This window comes from Scylla paramamosain, chromosome 21 (assembly GCF_035594125.1).
Source record: "Scylla paramamosain isolate STU-SP2022 chromosome 21, ASM3559412v1, whole genome shotgun sequence".
NCBI lineage: Eukaryota > Metazoa > Arthropoda > Malacostraca > Decapoda > Portunidae > Scylla > Scylla paramamosain.
The window spans coordinates 12,926,324-12,943,266 of NC_087171.1; the positions used below are offsets into that span (position 1 = coordinate 12,926,324).

General features: G+C 41.9%; 1 long non-coding RNA gene across 1 annotated transcript in view; it reads left to right on the forward strand.

Annotated features, from left to right (window-relative positions):
• Window positions 1–4,597: 4,597 nt before the first annotated feature.
• The window catches only part of LOC135111045 (uncharacterized), a 148,060-nt gene continuing 135,714 nt past the window's right edge, over window positions 4,598–16,943 (forward strand). Inside the window, exon 1 of the long non-coding RNA XR_010273539.1 lies at window positions 4,598–4,806. This is a non-coding gene — a long non-coding RNA (uncharacterized LOC135111045). The remainder of the gene's footprint in view (window positions 4,807–16,943) is intronic.

The window sequence follows — 16,943 nt, forward strand, 5'->3', positions numbered from 1 at the left end:
TTAATTCCTAGTCGATCTGTACACCTAGAATTCACTCAGTTTTGTGATACATCAATACCACCCCTAAGAAATCATAAATGTATCCCTTCTTTTTTATCATAGTGTATTAATTAGTATACTTGAGATAAATCTGTATTCAAAAGTCGAAATCATACGAGCTTCTCTCATTCTGAAAATACAAGTATATAAATATCCACAATAGAAAAGATGAAAGAACATTGCGCCACATTCTTAATAATGCTGTAGTGACATTGAAACACAAAACCCCAGCACAACCTTATTTTTTTTTTCCCCCATTCATGTTTGTTTCTTTAGTCCTTTCATTGCAACGCTCTTTTTGGTAACACTGAGAGAACATGTGAAGAGTTGCTTGCATAGTCATACACACACACACACACACTCACATAGAGAGAGAGAGAGAGAGAGAGAGAGAGAGAGAGAGAGAGAGAGAGAGAGAGAGAGAGAGAGAGAGAGAGAGAGAGAGAGAGATAGAGAGATAGAAAGATAATTTTTGTCTTTCCCTGGGCTACAAAAACTCTTTAAGCGATCGTAGTGCAAAATAAGAATCTATCAAGCTGCAGATGATCATGGGAAAATAAATAAAGAGGTGAAGCCATTAAAATTATGCATTATAACAAAACTTCTGAGACAATAATTCCAGGGAGGAGATACATGCTTAAAATATTTCTTTCTAGTCCCGTTATTTCTCCTGTTTGGCACTTTCCCGATAGTTGTGTTTGGTATTTACATATAAAATTGGTATCGGGGGTGGAATTGCAAAATGGTTGGTTGTTGATTAGAACGTAACGTATATATGTATGTGTGTGGCAGTATCTGAGATATCGGAAATCAATAACCACGGCGTCTCTCGTTTCACCTGACGCGATTCTGCCGTGTGTGTGTGTGTGTGTGTGTGTGTGTGTGTGTGTGTGTGTGTGTGTGTGTGTGTGTGTTATTCCTTTAGCTCGTAATTGAGGTGATATTATTTTTTATCACTACGTAGTCTGTTGAGAGAGAGAGAGAGAGAGAGAGAGAGAGAGAGAGAGAGAGAGAGAGAGAGAGAGAGAGAGAGAGAGAGAGGAGAGAGAGAGAGAGAGAGAGAGAGAGAGAGAGAGAGAGAGAGAAAGCTTGAAAATAAAAGGAAAACAATTGGAAATGAGAGGGGAATGGGGGAGAACATGAGAGGGGAAAAAGGGGAAGGAAGTGAGGAAAGACAGGAAGGAGGTGAGAGGGGAAAGGGGAAGGGGAATAGAAGGGGAGAAAGAAGTTAGAGAGGAAGGGGGGAGGAAACGAGAAGGAAACAGGGAGGAAGTTAGAGGGGAGAACTGTAAAAATGGGAAAGGGAGGACGAGATGAGAGGGGAATAGAAAAGGGGAGTGAGGGGAGGACAGGAAGGAAGTTAGAAGGGAAGAGGGCGAAAACGTGAGGGAGGAGGAGGCCAGCAGTGGGTCAGTTAATGTGTTAGTGTACCACGTGCTGAGTGGAGAGAGAGAAAAAATAAATAAATAAATAAAAATAAAACAGAAAACAATGTAGAGACAAGACAAGACGAAGAAAACAATGAAATCAAAGAACTTGGATGTAACAGACGAATATAAGACAGATTAATCCTTTCACTTTGATACGAGACAGGTATCATCACCATACGCAATGTACGAAATCTTAATAAACATCTGCAATAAAATTATGGGTGAAAAAGAAAAGATTATGCAATTTCTATCCAGTTTAAAGATCGGATGTGGCTGTAGAACAAGTAAAGGTGTTTCAGAGTGATTGGGAATTAGGAAAAGGTGTACCAAATGACGGTCAAAGGTTTTAAAAAAGGAGAGAGAGAGAGAGAGAGAGAGAGAGAGAGAGAGAGGAGAGAGAGAGAGAGAGAGAGAGAGAGAGAGAGAGAGAGAGAGAGAGAGAGAGAGAATACTTGACCTAGGTATAATCATGTAGACTTTTAACAAGTTTTTGGAAGATGGCATAAGTTCAATCCTAGGGTCGGGATGCTGCGTCGTTACGGCTTCTGCTACAGTACTCGATTGGTGGCTGGGAAGTTGCATCCTAGCTTCTTTTTGCCGGTAATAGGAGGATTCGTTTGAGTTTAGATGAAGCAGAATAGGAAATGGAAAAATTTTAAGGCTGTTCATATTACTAAACGAGAAATTACGAGTTTGTATTAAAGTTCAAGTTTTGTACTAGAAACAGAGTATACTTAAGTAGGTAGAATTATAAATGCTGGTCTCGTACATAGTTTTCACGAGGAAAAAACTTGTTTATTTAGCTTATTTAGAAGAGGCAGAGTGGAATATTATGAGTGAATGTACTGCTTCTATTTCGACAGTAGTCACACAATGTTAAAGAGCAAAGTTAGTATTCATTCATTCTTACTCATACTCGGTACTGGTCCATGCCAAGTATATACACACACACGGTACGTAACATTTTTTTCCTCTCAACTTTAGATTGGTAAAACTTTTGCATCGGTTATATTTGGTTTTATAAAATCAATATCGATAAAATTGCAGAACTGTTGCATACATATTAAAGCTGAGGCTGAGGCGGCGCCGTGGAGCGTGTGAGCGTGGGAGTGTGGCACAGACGGGCAGGGTGCGGATGGGGAAGTATGGCACAGACCGGCTGGGTGTGGAGGGGTGAGTGTGGCACGGACGGGTGTGGAGGCGTTTGTGTGACAGGTGGGGTGTGGATGTGAGCGTGGCACGGGCAGTGGAATGTGGACGTGGGGGATGTTGCACAGACGAGAAATAGAGCATTGGAGTGTCTTAATTCAATGCATATTTATACATTTTCATGACGCGTGTATTACTTTTTATCCAGAGAATTAAAAGTTCCTTATCACACACACACACACACACACACACACACACACACACACACACACACACACACACACACACACACATTGTTGATCTTATTTCATTTAATTTGCTTATTATTTCGTTTTAGCTTGAATGTTACCATGACAATTAAAAAGTTACAAAATTATTCCTCCTGCTTTTTTTTTTTTGTCCCGCTTTTTGTATTAGTAGTAGTGGTTATTGTTGTTACTACTACTACTACTACTACTGCTGCTACTACTACTACTACTACTACTACTACTACTACTACTACTACTACTACTACTACTACTACTACTACTACTACTACTACTACTACTACTACATTTAGATATTGTCATAGTTATGCAGTTGTTCTTGTTCACACATACACGTAAATTTACTGCATATTACTCTCTCAAAAAGTAATAATCCTTTGAGTATTGCTTTCACGGGTTTCTTTCATTGTAAATATCCATGACAGCAACAAAATGCCCATAACTTCATGGAATAGTCCTGTCTGTACGTTCACTGAAACAGAATCATTCCACTTTTCTGTTCCGTAGAAATTACTCCCTTTCTCATTTGTCTTTTTTTGTTATGACCACCACATCATACCTTGTTCTTCTCTTTTTCTCATTTATTTTATTCCGTCCTCCTCCTCCTCCTCCTCCTCCTCCTCCTCCTCCTCCTCCTCCTCCTCCTCCTCCTCCTCCTCCTCCTCCTCCTCCTCTTCCTCCCCCTCCTCCTCCCCCTCCCCACAGGTGACGAATACCTAAGTAAGCTTCCAGGTGTGAGGGTAGGATTTGCAAATAGAACATCGGGATTTGCTTCTCTGTACAGCACCTGGCAGAGGAGAGAATGGATATTTTTATACCTCAGCTGATGGAACTGTTACTTGGTCGACAAAGATCGTTGTGGTGAAGGATCCTGTGCTGGTGCTGGTGAAGGATTCTCTGTTTGTGATAGTGAAGGATACTGTTTGTTTGTGGTGTAAATGTTTCTCTCTATTCGTGGTGAAGGATGGTGTGTTAGTAGCAATGCAGATGTTGCGTTTGTGATGCAGGATGATATGTTTGTGTTGACAAACAGTAGTGGTCGAAATGTCCCTTGCTGTTTCTTTGTTCTTCCTTTGTGCTTCTTTGCTTTAGTCGTGGTGGTGACGGCGGCGGGAGGAACAGCTGTGAGGGTAAACAAACACCTGCCGCCTCTCCAGTATTGCCTCTCGACTCAGTCTTCTGGTAAGGTGTGTTTATCTCCTCCTCGCCTTCCAACAGCCGCTCAGCATATGTTTACTTGAATTGCTATCGTAGACTTTTTGACATATTCCTACGAGCTTTTTACTGAGCTGTCACACACACACACACACACACACACACACACACACACACACACACACACACACACACACACACACACACACACACACACGTGGCAGAAAAATTCAGAACATTCAATTAGGACAACAACAATACACAGGAAAGAAGCTTGGGATCAGTTGTTGTTGCTGTTGTGGTGCTATAAGACACACGAGTGATTCAAGGCAGGTAATCTAAGGTTAGCCGAGTCAGGCGACATGTGTCACCTTCACGGATTTTGTACGTGTCCTTTGCGAGAAGCTAGGGATGAGGTATCGTTCATCTCAGTCACCAAGTAAGGTTAGTATCGACAAAACTTAAAATTAAGACGAGATATTTGCACCTTTGCCATAGTAATTTCACATTATGCCTCTTCCAACTGCCTCTTATTAATATCCATATGCAAAATTCTGATTATGTTATTCCTCTTCTTGACAGGTACGTAAATGATGCGTGACGCTCTTGTGCCGAGGGTGTTGATGCCGTGCGTGGTCCAGGTTCGTCTGTGGTGAGTGTTTGCCAGTCGTGTTAAGGAAGAAGTTTTTGCTGCATTGTCAGAGGAAGGAGATGAGGGCGCTGAAGACTTAGAGAATAGCATTAATAGGAAGACTCTTCTTTATATGGTGAGTGCATCGTTGTTGTTGATGGAGGACGAGAACCGCGGCCTTGCAGATCTGTGTGTGTGTGTGTGTGTGTGTGTGTGTGTGTCTGTGTGTGTGTGTGTGTGTGTGTCTGTGTGTGTGTGTGTGTGTGTGTGTGTGTGTGTGTGTGTGTGTGTGTGTGTGTGTGTGTGTGTGTGTGTGTGTGTGTGCAAGTGGGTAGATGGAGGAGTGTGAGTGCTAATGGATGGGTGTGCGGTGTCTGTTTTAGAAGAAATTTCTAGAAATACTCTTTTCTCGTCTTACTTAACTTTTCAAGTAGTATTATCACCTGAGGAGGAATACTGTGTATTTTGTGGCATTTCAGAACTTTAACACTAATGGAAGCAGGCTGGGAACGACAGGGATATGTGATGTATGTCTAAGGTATAACGTACACAAAGTAGCTCCTTAGCAAATAAAAAAAATAAAATAAATAAATAAATAAATAAAATAAATAAATAAATAATAATAATAATGTGAAGATTAGAATACTTGCACATAAGAAAATATTTATAAAGATTATTTTGCCCAGTTTTGTCTTTGCAAATTATGCAAACAGCTTTTAATTTTGTGTGTGCCTCTTCACCTGGCTATACATATTGGCCAAACTTCCATTGAAATCTGAAAATAATCGTTGTAAGCGCGGTTCAGTGAATGGATAAAATAATGCATAAAGCTGCCCTTTCATTTTTACATTTATTTTCAGTATAGGTCACTATTACCGGCAAATCTGTAACAGTGATCATTTAAATTTGTTTTGCAGTTATAGAAAATTTTTGACTTATTTTAATGATTCACTACTGCCTTTTAACTACAGCTCATATTTTAGGTCAGAAGTAATAATATAGCTTGCATGACAGTCAACGTGGCGAAGCGCAATAGATCTGCTGTTGTTTGATGTTTTGTTGTCACGTCACGTATCACCAGAAGTACACAACAGTAAATTTAATGCGAACAAATTCCATATTCTTAAATTAGGTCACGAGTAGTGTACCTGAAGGTGACAGCTCATTATCGCGGCGACCTTTACCTGCTGTGGATATCTTCTCCGCAAGCAGCTTACTTCCACGAGCGATTTTGAACCATCTTGACACACCATTTTATAAAAGAGACGTGTGTATGACAGTATGCTTCAGAATGACGCGATCTTTTGTTATTCATTAATAATTTTTGCTAACAGTTGGAGATCGAATTAATATACAAATTGAAAGAAAAACATCAGACTTAGAAACTTAGAACCGAACAAGAGGAGGTGCAAAGAGTGGCAAGGTGTAAAACATATATATCCGTATACATATCCTACCCACCATTCCTATCCACAGATATGTATATAAACTTTAAAGGCGTCCTATCGACCAGATATTAAAAACGTGATTACTAAGTCTGTTGCAGTTATCTATCACTCAAAAACAGATAATGGAAGCTGCAAGAAGCCAGTAGGCCTGTACTTGGCAGTCTCCTTGAAAAACAGTTATCTTTACCCCACCTCGCATTCTTATCCTTAAATCTAATCTTCTAAAGTTACTTGTTGAATCGGCAATAAAAAACGTAATTGCTCAGTCTGTTCCAGTCATCCGCCACCATACACGGCACATGTTAGTGCTAGTGAGGGGAAGCTGTAAGAAACGTACGATAGCAAAGAAGCAGACATCATCCACATTAAGTCTGCAAATCGCCGTGACATTTCAAGTGCTCGCAGATTGACGACATCTGAAAATGTCCACTTTTACGCATCAAGGAATAACGTGGCTTTGTTATTGTGGAGTTGAAAAGGTAGCAGCAGCAACAACAGCAGCATTCTCAGAGACACAAGGAAGTGAGGCTAGTCATGGGAAACAGAGTGGCTTTCTACTTGTGTGTCAGTCTCTTGTCTTAGTGGTTGAAGACTCACTGCCTCGCTGCTCCTCGTCAAGATGGAGAAACGCCTCCCCACTGAATCAATAATTGCGTCTTCCTCTCCCCATCGACCACCTCGCTACAGCCTCACTCCATCCAGCCTCAGTGGCCTCGCTTACCGCCCTTCTGTTGTCGGGGGTCCCTTGGCGCCACAGTGATACACACACACACACACACACACACACACACACACACACACACACACACACACACACACACACACACACACACACACACACACACACACACACACACACACACAGGTATATGTAAGGACAGACGGATGGGCATAGAGCAAAAATAAGAAAGCAGATAATAAAGAATTTTAGAAAATGAACGAAAGACGAAAAGCATAAGTGATGAGAGAGAGAGAGAGAGAGAGAGAGAGAGAGAGAGAGAGAGAGAGAGAGAGAGAGAGAGAGTGTGTGTGTGTGTGTTACACGTACTTGGCGTGACCACTTTCACACTCCTCGGCACGCACGCCCACGCCAGCAGGTGTTACGTACCCTCTGTCCATTCACAGAGCACGAGGAGTCAAATTACCTATCCGCATGTAAGGGTCTTGAGATGCCAGTAAGAGAACAGTGTTGCGTGATGATTTGTGTAACGCAGGTGCACTAGAGGCGAATTATGTGTTAAGTGATGATGGTAAATAGTTTGTAGATGGTCACAGTTTAGTGGATTGGTTGATCGGTCGCTAAGTGTGCCATTGTTATGTTCATTTCACGTTTTCATCTTCTGACATTTTCTCATTTACAGATTTTCCCACCCACATGATTATTTTCTTCCTATGATCTTTCTCCCTGACATTGACCCTCTTAATTTTCTTCTTGAACATCTTTTTCTTTCCATATATTTTCCTCTGTGGTTATTTTCCCTCCTGGATGTGTTTTACGGTTAGCATTGTTTTAGGATGTTGAAAGTGTGACTATTATGTAACGTTGGGTTAGGCTAGGATAGGTTTACGGTTAAATGATTCTAGTTTCTTATAGTTTCTGCCTCAAGTTTGAGAATTGGAAGAGACATTTGAATATCATAGCAGCTGTGGATACAGCAGTACATGGTGGATATCGCATTAGCCTTCAAAAGCGTAGATTCATTGCTATATTAATAGTTATACTTAAATTCCTATCCTTATTTCTTCTATGTCTTAGTAGTGTTGGTGGTGGTGGTGGCAGTGGTGTTTGTGGTGGTAGTGACGGTGAGGCGAGCTGTTATCGCCGCTGGCTGCTGATCCTGCGGCCTTGGTCTTAATTTCAGCCCAGACAGGTGACGGCCAACTCGACTGAAACTAACGCCTTGGGCTGCCGCTATCTGTAGTAACCCGGAAAACGCGGTGCCCCTTTATTCCTGGAGAGGTTGGTATGCCTCTGTACTGACTCTAAGCGTCCAAAATGTGTAGGTAAACATGTTTTAGAGCAAGTGCAGATTCAACTACTATTCTGTGTTTCCCTCTTCCCTTTGTTCCTGGAGTGTGTTGTGGCAAGATGAGGATGGTATGCTGCTGTATAGACTCTTAAGGTACAAGATGCAGAGGCAAACATTTAGAACAACCATCTATTGTCCTGTGCCTTTCATACTTGTCCAGTCCTATTATTCTCTAAGGTGTTTTTCCTTCGATGTCCAAGATACGGTTATAACTGTGTCCTGGAGCAAATAAATATCCACTTATTGGTTTGATTTCCAAATGTGTCTATACCAGAGTTATAGTTGATGCAGCTTGCCTTAGTTGATGTCCTGTACTTGGCTCACGGGTCCTGTGGCGTAATGGCTGGGTTTGTCTCACAGCCAAGAGGTACTGTGTTCGAATCTCTAGCCGGATGAAGACTGTTTGATGTAGAGTGATGGACGAATAACTGTAAAGATAAAAACATATCTTATTGATAACACAGGCCCAAATTATTAAGGACAGAGAGAAATTTAGAGACGTAGAAACATGTGAGTTATTCCAAAGTCTATTACTGAACCACAAAGGCCTTATTTTCCTGTTTCTCCAAGTAGTCTTCGCTTCGGGTGGAGGAAACACGGAACTTCGAAGCCTGGTGCGTCCTGTGTAGTGTTTAACATAACCGACTTCAGTGTTCCCGAAACTTACCAAGGATTTGTCGTCGAGTGAGTGGCGTGTGACTTCCAACAAAGCTCATCTCCAAATACACTCCTTGGTGAAGACCCTTAAGAGCCTCGCGAAGTGTGTGCCTTGCTGCGGGGTCTTGTGGTATTTCTCGCTGTGGTGGTGGTGGAGGATCCCGTGAGAATGCCTCCGCCTGCCATGAACATGCAAGTGTTTACGTGGAAGTTGTTGTTGATGTTGGCGGTGGTGGTAACGTTGGTGTTGATTTAGATGGTAATGTTAATGGATGTTGTGTGGTGGTGGTGGTGGTGGTGGTGGTAATGTTGGTGTTGATTTAGATGGTAATGTTAATGGATGTTGTGTGATGGTGGTGGTGGTGGTGGTGGTGGTGGTGGGACTGGTATTAATGTTGGTGTTGATTTAGGTGCTAATGTTAATGGATGTTATATTATTAATGGGTTTGTTGTTATTCTCCATACTACTACTACTACTACTACTACTACTACTACTACTACTACTACTACTACTACTACTAACAATAACATCATCACCACCATCATCATCATCATCATTATCATCATCATCATCATCATCATCATCATCATCATCATCATCATCGCCGTCATCGCTTCCATCATCAGAGACACAGTTCGGCGGCAGTTTTAAGATAGGTCTGCCAGAAGCGTGCATCAACGCACTGGCTGGGCTGGTGTTGTTTGTTGATGGTTTTTACAAGAGGACGAATTTAATCCTATTACGCTTCCAATCTAGTATTATGTTTGTTTTTGAACCAACAATTTACTGGTGTTCTTTGGTCCCTGTTGTGATGATGAGTACACGGGCGTCAATAGCATCCACTTAGGCCAAGCTGAATAATGGCACCACGATTTGCATGACATTATGTAACCTCCCGCGGCTTTATGAACCGAGTGCCACTTGACGCCGGCCTCTGCATAGCTTTTTCACTTGCATTTGTAATAGGTGTTATTTTTTAATGAGCCACCAGCAAGACCCTGTCAGGCTTTGCGTCGCTTTTCCAACCTATATTTGAAATGTGCATGTTTTTCTCATCTCAGTAATGTGTCTTGCTCGTCGCCTTTCAAGTAAATACATAACATCATCCCTTGTGTACTGATTCTCATGCATAATGTTATCTTTAACTGCTCGCATTTAACTGGCGTGTTCCCAGACATAAATTAGATGTTCCTATATCCCTTGAATAATTACTCGTATATGTGTGTAATGTGTATAAGATAAATCTCTCTAGCGTGTTTCTCAGGGACCTGCGGCATCCCCTCGGCCTTAGCTATACAGATAGGAACATTTCTTCATGCCCTCCTCCACATCCTGCGTGAAGAATACTTGTCTGTATCTTTTCGTTCTTCCCCTTGCTATTCGAAACTGGGCTGTAGTTTTTCCACCTCTAGGAACCTCTCATAGGGAAAGGGTCAGCGTGCCCTCTGATCCGTCATTGGCTCCTTCACAGCCGAGTGGTGGGCGACGCACTGGCGGAGACCCTCGATGTTAACGTTCCTGCCGCTGCCACGTCTGCAGCAAAGTAAGGGAGGCAGGATCGTATGGCTCCTTCTCCTCGTATAGAAAGTCAATTTTCCTGATAGCTACGCCTTAACTTAGCGGCACCTTGAGGCGGAATACTGTGTTTACTTTTCATTTTGCTGACGAGAGTGGCAAGCGTTGTATCTCCCTCTCCTCTTTCCCGTCCCTACTCTACCTTGAGCCCGTTACGTGACCCAAATGACTCTCAGCATTAAGTGAGGGTCCTGTGGCCTTTATTACGGACGTGTTAATGGTTTTACGAGCACGGTGGGCGGGGAATACCTCTGATAGATCATTAGAACCGCCACTTGTTACTTTTGTTCCGTTATTATGTTGTTGGTTATGTGTTTGGTCGAAGCTAAAATCTCGCGTGTTTGAGGAGTTATTTAGTGAAGGTATATGCTGTAGGAGGTCTTCTTGGGTACACTCACGTCCCTCGGTATTGTAGCCCTGAATGTAGCACTACCAGCCATGACTCACTGTTGTGGTGAGCCTTTGCTGACATAGGTAGATAGGTAGATTTGTCTTTATAGAATGCTGGTCGTGTATCTCTCTCTCTCTCTCTCTCTCTCTCTCTCTCTCTCTCTCTCTCTCTCTCTCTCTCTCTCTCTCTCTCTCTCTCTCTCTCTCTCTCTCTCTCTCTCTCTCATGGATGCGAAAAAAATCGAGTTTTAGAAATGAAATAATTCTGAGATTTTCTGAGTGACGCGAAAGATTTTTATTAGTTTGGTTGTGGTGATGTTGTAAAGGTTAAATTAATCGCAAGAAATGCACTTGGATATGTTCGTTACACACACACACACACACAAACACACACACACACACGCACACACACACACACACACACACACACACACACACACACACACACACACACACACACACACACACACACACACACACACACACACACACACACACACACACACACACACACACACCAGATAAAAAAATAAATAAATGCATTAAACATGAAACAAGAGCAGAACAGTAGGAGATTTATACAATGTTGAATTTCAGGGCAGTATCTATAAAGTTATCATAAAATTCTATGCGTGGGATGGCTGAAGAATGCGTCTGTATGGAAGAACGTGACCAGCAGTATCCTTGGAAGAACGTGACCAGGAGTATCCTCAGTAAACACAGTAACACGATGAAAAGTATTTTGCTTCGTGTAGCGGAAAAAAAAAAAACATTAATCAAAAAAATTTAGGCTTTTTTTTTACGGAAGTCCGAAAGCACACAGAACAGCATAAACATAACTAATAAACTCGCTACATGCATTGCCTCTAGAATTACCGGAGTTGTCCATGTCAGTGTGGGTAGAGAGAGTCATTAAAAAGGAAAAGGAACGGAGAGAACGTTGAAACAAGAAAAGGCCTTCGTGCATCAGGATGTGCGTGCCTTTCAGGAGAGTTCGCTGCGGCAGGTCATGTTACGAGTATAATTGACAATATCAAGACAGTTAAGCTGATAGACTGGCGACGCAGAGATGGAGACGCGGAGCCAGTGCTGGGACCGGACAAGGATGGGGAGACGAGACGAGAAAATTTTCCTGAGTGTATTGGAATGGACGGACAATTCACTTGAGAGGAATGATTACGGGATGAGATGTCTTTCTTACGCAGTGCTTGAGTGATGGCTGCTCACCAAGACTACAGGAGTTAGAAGACTGAGTTATTTTTACGTTATGTTGGCAAGTATGTGCAGGAAGAGTGTCGTGCAGTGGTGATGGTGGTGGTGGTGGTGGTGGTGGTGGTGATGCGGCGGCGAGAGATGTGGGAAGGGTCATTGCGTGTTGCTGGGCTGAAAATGGAAGGAGGAAATTTTGTCTCGGTGACTATAACCTCTAGGGATGTCTTAGGGTAAAGACTCCTATGGAATACAAAAAAATACACCACAAGCTCATATCTGGGATACTAGTGAATAACACAAATAAATCCCATGGTAACAAATCCTCACTTGGTAGTTGGTGCAAGTCCAGAGCGTCTTCCCGTGGGCCCGTTGTTGGGAAGGCGCGGCGCGACAGGTGACGCGTGGCTGCCGTTGCCGTGGAGCCAATAAGTGAGGAATTAAGCTATTGTCATTCTGGTGAGAGCGGCTGGCAGCGGCTGACTGGCAGTTTTGGTCCGCAATATGCCGTATGTTGTTGGTGTGGAGGGTCTGGGCGGCCAGTGAGGGAAGGAAGATGGGAGGCACTCTGTTTATGAGGAGACGATATGAGGCTCTCTGTGTGGACAGAAGGCTCAACGAGAGGCTGGTGGATGCAGGCTGACTGCCGGGGAATGGGAGAGTCGGGGGAGGGGGAGGGACAGTGAATGGAGGCAGCAGACAGGAGACTCTTGCCTCTCAGGAAGGAACTCGTTGTGAAAAGGAAATGAGTTTTCTTTTTCTTTTTATTTTGACACTCACTTTCATTTCTGTTTATTAGCGATGATTTAATGACATGGCTCAGCTTCGCTTTCATGCTTGAAAATTCACTATATATTTTTGTTTATCCTTTGATTGCTAATTCCTTCACAGAGAACTCTACCTAAACATATGTAATATTATGCCTGATTTTCACTTTTCTGTCACTTTTCAGTGCAGCATCCAAGTCTTTGTGGGAACAGGAACATTCATTTCCTGACGCAGGTTTCCAATAAACTGTCCTTTCTTCAGTGCCGCCCGCCGGGTCTTTTCTCCGCGTTAGTTATTCTCAGCGTCTCCCTCAGCGGAAGTCTTAACTACATACTGAGAACACCGAATCCAATCCCCTTTTCAGCTTTCTTCAACACTTTTTTCTTTCCTTTACGCATTGGAAACGTTCTAAAACTTAGTGACCCCTTAGCTTTTTTTTTTTTTCCAATATATTGTTTCACGTGTAAATTTCACCATAATAAATATCACCTAAGGAAAGCTCTACAAAAGTATCTAAAGTTATCCATCATGATAAATTCACGTTACCTAATCTGTCTCAACATATCATAATTTATCAATGGGGAGTTATTTATGGGGGTGGAAATCTTAGATGTTCGTGGGGAAATGTACAACAACGAGATGGAAGTAATTTTATTTATTTTTTTTTCTTGAAATTATTCTTTCCTAAATATTTTTTATAGTTATGACCGTACTCAGAATTGCAAGTGTTAAGGCGAATTTGTCTCAGTTTATCTCCTCCTCTTACGATCAGTGGCATAAAAAAAACATCATAGTGTTGACTTCATGCAGGATTGTAAAGATAAAACATCCTTCATATCTCCCGTAAAACTGATGTGCATGAAATCACTCTCTTCTTCCTGGAGTGGTTAAAGTTCTGTACTGAAGGCGAGTGATTAACTTCTAGCAGGACATGTTTTTCTTTGTGTGGCGTTTCATTGCTAACACTGGCGAGTTATGTGGTGAACTATACGATCTGAGGCGGGAAACTCGTAAGCCTATCTTAGTTTACCGTGAAATTCTTCATTTTCATATTTTCATGTCAACGTTTTTCATGTTCTAAATCCTATGTATATTTTTAGCGTTTGAAACCTTTTATCTTGCATTTTTAACATTTATTTCTGATTTATTGAAAGTCTGTTTCAATTTACATGCGGTGTCTTAATTTCTATAATTTCTACTCCATAATTTACACTCATTAATCTGTTTTAATCTTTATTATCTTTCTATGACTTATAAATTGCTCATGCCTTGAAAGAGGTTCTGTACTCAGGTAGCTCTGGATTTACAGTTAACAGCGCCAGCAGCGAGAGGCTTAGGAGCACAAGGAGGAGGGAGAGGAGGAAGAGGGGAAGAGTTAAGAAGGTAACGGAAGATGAGAAGAAAAGTAAAAGGTGAATGAGAATAAAAAAGAAAGTAGATAAGGAAGAAAGAAGGTAAGAAAATGATAAAGGAGGAAGAGAAAGAGTGAAAAGAAAAAAAAGGGGGAAAGGATATTGAAAGAAGAGGAAATAAAAAAGAAAGAGTGAGTAGGTGGATGAATAAAGGATGAAAATGCTGAGTAAGGAAGAAAAGTAAAGGAGGAACATTTGAGAGTAAGGATTAAGAAAAGTGAGAAATAAGAGTAAACGAGGAGGAGGTTGAGTGAGGAAGAACAAAGGAGGAGGAGGGAGATTGAGGAAGAACGATAAATTGAGAAAGAGACAAGGTGAGAATAAGGAGTGAAGAGGGAGAGAGAAAACGAGGAGGAGCAGGAAGGAAGAGGAAGGATGAAGAAATTGGTACCATGTGCTGTGTTTAGTCTGTTACTTATTAGAACCAGACGACGCTGAGAGCTGACGCATACTCTCTCTCTCTCTCTCTCTCTCTCTCTCTCTCTCTCTCTCTCTCTCTCTCTCTCTCTCTCTTAAAAAGTAGTATAAGAACGTAAGGGAAGCAAGAAACCAAAAAGCCTGCACGTAGTAGTTCTTGTATATCTATGCCAGTCCATCATCTCTATCCATGAATGTGTCTAATCTTCTCGTGAAGCTCCCTGTTGCCTCTTGTGAAAGGTCAAATTAGATTAATGTCAGGAGCAAGATAACAAATAAAAAATAATAGTATTTTTCTCTTTTTTTTTTTTTATGGTATAAGTTGGTGATGTCCTTGTTGGTCTATTGGCGGAGGAATACTCGTACAGAAAAAAACAAAAAAAAAGAAAAGGAAAGAAAAAAAAAGGCCAGCAACATGGATTGGCGCTGTAGTAGTAGTAGTAGTAGTAGTAGTAGTAATAGAAGAAGTTATAGTTGTTATTGTTCATGTTTCCGTATACTTGTATGTCATGTTTGTCCCCGTGGCAGTACACCCAGTGTCCGTGTATGGTTTACCAGTCCTCCCCAAGCGGTAGGGTCCCGTCGCCGCTGCCTCGTCCTGCCGCTACTGCCTTTGTTTCCAGCACGTGAACCGCTTTCTGGCAGAGTTAAAAATTCAACCAGTTAGCGTTTTGAAAAAAAAATGAAATATATATTTTTGAAATCACTTAACCCTTAACCGCACACAGTGCTGCTGTGAAAATAGAAAAGGAAAAAAGGAACACTGAAATGAAAGCTGAAAAACTATTGCACCCAATGTAAAAATAAATACCGAAATGAAATGGAAAGGTTAAGCGAAATGCATCGTGACGGCAAGCGGGAAAAATCATCGTTCTTGTACTCGGAAAAAGGGCCGTGTCAGTGCCATCTGTTGGGCGCCACTACTGCCACCGCCCCGCCTGGGAACTGACGCCGACCACTTCCTGCACCACCACCGGCTGGGAGAACCCTTGCCTCGGGGCGATCACCGCTGCTCGCACAAGAAGCACACGCCACTCTCACGTTCAAACAGGAGGGAATGGAAGAGGGAGTTGCGAGGATAGTGAGGCACAGTGAACGGTTGGAAGTGGTTTAGTATGGTAAAACAGGGAGAACGATGAGAGGGAAGGGTGAGATCGTAACTGTAGATACGGTTTAGTAAATGAAAGACAGAGATAGGTGGATTTGGAATTTGCATGGATGGTATGTGTTGGGAAAATTACTTACATGCGTATTTGAAATATCTTAACCTGGAATGCATTATGTAGAAAAACAAATGTTCATGCTTCAAAGTCAGTCTCGTTTTGTGCTGAATATATCCTCTACATCTGACATGACCAGTGCCTTATTATCAAGGCTACCAGATGACATTCTGTAGTGATCGCACTGCCCTTTGAGTCTTCGAGGGGTAGACTTTTATGAGTACAGCGCTGTCTGTGGAGACTGGCAAATTGAGAGCATTAATGGTAGTTCCGAGTCCAGTGGCACAAAGTGAATAAAGCAATTTGCCACGTGCTGAACGTCTTTCTTGTTTTTCTTGGATCTTGTGTCAGGTTGTAGTTAATTATTTGATGCTCCTCTCACTCAGAACTGAACCATGAGTACGAGTGGAAATGTTCTTAAAAAGAAAGTGTGGTTGCATTGTAGCTACTCAGACTACCAGAGCACCGTTTATTTATTCGTCTTTCCCGAAAACGTAAAAGTAAAGTAATGCCCACAAAGAGTCGAGAACCTTAGCGCCTGAGGGAGTGGCGGGCATCTTCACTCCTCACACGGGAAAGCTGACGGCTGAGAACAAAGTCTTGAAATTCTGTAAAGTTGCTTTGAAAGTTGAACTGCAGAAAACCGATGCTGCTTCACATGCGTTGGGGCAGAAAAGGAGAAAAGGCAAGTAGTTGTTTTTAGGTCCACATACAGCAGGTTTCGTTTTTCAAGTCATGGAAAAGGCAATAGCGAGTTTACCAGCGCAACAAAACATAACAAATTAATTCTATAAGTAAATTAGAGTTGGATCTTGTTTGCGTCACAGGGACAAACATTACCTTCGATATGAAGAAGACGTGACGCGGGGCCTCTTCATGAATTTAATATTGACGTGAGCGCATGTACTTGTGTGTATTATTAGATGGTACGTATAAACACTGACTTGAGTATATGCTTTTAAGAACTAGCATTACAATATGTAGATACTAAAAAAAAAAAAAATCATATATAACCTCCACTGACAACACAAATGATACAACAGTAACAACATGTAGGCATAAAACAGAACAACAGTGTAATACATCTCGAAAATGTGCACCATCAGTCATACAGAGAAGAAGGAAAAAATCTCCAAGCGTAATGTA